The sequence below is a fragment of the Mandrillus leucophaeus genome, unplaced genomic scaffold (genome assembly GCF_000951045.1).
Source record: "Mandrillus leucophaeus isolate KB7577 unplaced genomic scaffold, Mleu.le_1.0 Scaffold119, whole genome shotgun sequence".
Lineage (NCBI taxonomy): Eukaryota > Metazoa > Chordata > Mammalia > Primates > Cercopithecidae > Mandrillus > Mandrillus leucophaeus.
In genome coordinates this window covers 5,711,434-5,715,203 of record NW_012100209.1, presented here as the reverse complement: position 1 = coordinate 5,715,203, position 3,770 = coordinate 5,711,434, and positions in this window count along the sequence as shown.

Below are 3,770 nucleotides of genomic sequence, written 5' to 3'. Positions count from 1 at the left end.
TTTAACTGACTCACAGCTCTGCATGGCCTCAGGAAACTTACAATCATGGTGGAAGGCACCTCTTCAGAGGGGCGCAGGAGAATGTGTGCCAGCAGGGGAAAATGCCAATTATAAAACTATCAGATCTTGGAGACCCACTCATTATCACGAGAACAGCATGGGGAAAACCACCCCCTATGATTCAGTTATCTCCACCTGGTCTCACCCTTGACACGTGGGGATTATTACAATTCAAGGTGAGAGTTGGGTGGGGACATGGAGCCAAACAATATCAGCATCTCTCCTGATTTTCCAAATGCAAATGTCTTAGAGTCTCTAGCTGAGGAATATACAGTTCCTGACTTGCCCTTTCTCTGACCACCCCACAAAAACACCATATTGGAATCAGACTGAATCTGAATGCCGGAACTAGAATGCCCCCTCCTTTAGGGACGTGAGCTCCATAACTCCTCTCCACATTCCTAACCTGGAAGGGTGATCCCTTCCCTCCAGAAGTGCTGATCCCAGCATTTTTGCTAAAATAGGAAGCTAGGGTAGAAACGGAGAGAGGAATGGTGGGTGGGATATTTTGTTTTTTCAAAGACTCTGCACAGTATTTTCAATTAGATAAAGTGGCTGTAACTTTTCTTCTATTGACACTGCCCTCTTTCCTTTATTCTACTGCCTGCAAAAGAAGGCAATTGAAGAAGCCTCAAGTACCAGGGCAGGTTTTGGCTAGCTGAAGAAAGGGTAGGGTATGGGGGGAAGACTGGAGGTGACCATCTCGGGAGTGGGTGAGAAGTGAGAGCCCAAAATGGGTCTTCTTACCTCTGGTGCATTTTGTGCTCTTCTCTGGTCTGACATCCGCCCAGATTCATCCGGAAAATGATGGAAATGATTTGAACAGGATAAGCTAGGGTGAGGATTAGACATGATGAATTCAGCTGGAGACACTCATGGTAGAGTCTGGAGGTCTCTTTGGGGTATCACGTCCAAAAGTGCAGATTTTTAGAGAAACGAGAAAGGTTCTGGAAAGGGATGTTTTCCTTCTGCTCAATGGCAGTTTCAGGCTTCCTATAAAAAAGAAGTTTGTAGCGTCAGCATATTTGACAAATGGGGGCGAGGGAAGATTGAAGAGCTTGAAATTGCACTGCACTTCCCAAAGATGGAGAAGACATCAGGGATGAATTTCAAAGGTCAAAGGTGATAGAAATGGAACTGCCCTTTGAGGATTTCAAGGGGAGAGGGGACAGAGGCCTCACCATCAATCCACACGTCCTGTGCTAGAGTCTTGCGGTTCTTATTTCCTCTACTCTCTTCCAACGATTATTCCCATATATCAAGGCCATCTGACAGAGTTAACCATCAGAATTAAATAGCAGTTCCCACAGAGTTCCATCCCCTGGAGAGGTACCTAGCTGCCCGGGCAGGCCTGAAGCCTGGGTCAGGCGGCATTGTGTCTTTCACTCTCCACTGAGGTCTTGGACTGAGAGCTTCAAATTCCAAAGGGATGAGGTGTCGGCTTCCCCTTAGGAGTCTGGAGGGCTCTGACCAAGGAGAAGGGCGGAGCTCAGCCACTGGAAGGTTTGTTTCTTGCAGTGGAAGACGGCTGGCGACCCGGATGGCTTTTACTTTGTTTCCAGGGCCAGCCTAATCCGCCCGATTCTCGATCGCTATACTGCCTCCTTTTCCCATGCACATCGCAAGGGGTCGGTTGCTGGGGCCCTCGGTATGACTTCGCTATGAAAAACAAAAGGTCTTCTTAAGCGGGAGAGGATTGATTTGAGGACGGAGGGTGGGAGTAGTGCCGGCAGCACTTTGTCCTAGTGGCAATGGGTGGGCAGTTATCAGTTGCAGCCCGCTCCTTTCTCAGTGTCCACGGTTTCTCATTGACAGTGCAGCTCGTTTCTCAGAGCCGGCGGATGTTCACCGGCAGCACCATGGAGCCAGAAGCAGTTATTTGTCCTGGTAGGTCATTTCCCAATTGCCTAAGCGTACTAGGTTCCAGTCCCTCTGGTTTCTGGAATCTGCTGGTCACACGCGAAACACCAATAGGTAAACCCAGCCGGCAGTTTCCGGTTAGCACTTTCGCTATTTGAAGATATTAGGAAGTTAGGCGGTGGCTCCGTGCTCTTCCTTTATCCATCCGAGGCCTGTGTCCTAAAGTCGGTGTCACGGTGGCAGCACGCAGCGTTTTGTTGGCTCTTTCGCCAACAGCGCCGAGCCGGGGGGAGGGTTTCTGTCACAGCACTTGTTGCACCTAATTTCTCGGTCGCAGAACCTCTCTTTTCCGAGGGTCGACATTTTCTCCATGACAACACAGTTGGTTGCGCCAAAACGGATGTTGTCCTTGGGAACTCCTCCGGCTGGCGTCACTCGCAGAGTCCCGGCACCGCCATTTCGCGGAGCCGAGTTCTCTTGGTGGCGGCACAGCTTGTTCCTCGGTGCCTCCATTTTCTCGGTGGCGGCAGCGCTCTGGTAGCTGATCTGAGGGAGTTGGAGTCGCAGCCAGTTGCGCAGAGTCTGGCGTTCCCGGGTGGCGGCGGCGCTGGGCGGGGGAGCCCGCCGATCGTCTGAGCCAAGTGGCAGAGGAGCTGCGCGGGCGCCGTCTCTTCACAGCGCCGCGAGCTGCGTCGTAGGGGTTCTGGCTTAGCCTCCAGAACCCAGTCCCCTGGCGGCGGCGCCGCTCGCGTCTCTGTCCCAGGCCTCTGCGGTTTCGCGCGTCGTTGGCTTCTTGGTTCTCCCAAGTTTCGATTTTGCGGTGCCTGCGATTGCTACCTCTTGTCTAAATCAATAGCCAAAATGTGATTTCTCAGCCTAAGCAAGTCCCAGTTTAGGGCAAACACCGGTCTAGCCCTGGCTGCGATTTCTTGGTCTTAGAAGTCACTGTTTAGCAAGGCAGACTTAACTGTGCGATGGTAATTTCTTTTTCTTTGATTCTTTTTCTTTTTCTTTCTTGATACGGGGTCCGGCTCTGTCGCCCAGGATGGTGTGCAGTGCCGCGATCTCGGATCACTGCAACCTCAGCCTCCCGGGCTGAAGCGATCCTCCCACCCCAGCCTCTGGAGTAGCTGGGACCACAGGCTGTCTCTTATACACATCTAGATGTGTATAAGAGACAGGGTCACAGCTCACTGCAGCCTCATGCTCCCGGGCTGAAGCGATCCTCCCACCCCAGCCTCTGGAGTAGCTGGGACCACAGGCACGCGCCACCACGCCCGGGTAATTTTTAGTATTTTTGCTAGAGACGGAGTTTCGCCATGTTACCTGGGCTAGTCTCAAACTCCTGATTTCTTAGTCTGACCAAGTCAGAGTTTAGCTATTTCTTACCGTAGCAAGTTGAGATGTATTCTAGTTTGCGATTTCTAGCCGTAACAATTCTGACTTTAACCATGCCTACATAATTTTAGTAGCAGCAAGTTTCTCTTTCGTAATAAGAACCCCCATTATCGCCACCCGTGTGGTTTATAACTCCTGTATTAATCTGGGTACTGGAGAATGCAATTTAAAAAATTCAGCAGTGCCTGGAATTTCTTATCATACCAAGTTAGAATTCGCAATACTCTCGCCCTGGCTATACTGGTGATTTTTCACTCATGTAGAAGTTGGGGTAGGTAGGCTACAGATAATTTTTGGTGTCGCAAATACCAGTTTAACCATGGCTGTTCTTAATTCGAGGAAACTTCGGATAAGCGCAAGAGGCACGGGTTTAGTGTTAACAAATATAATGGTAGGATCGCACCATTCGACATTGTTTGCAATTTCTTTGTAGGATTCTTTGTATGTATACT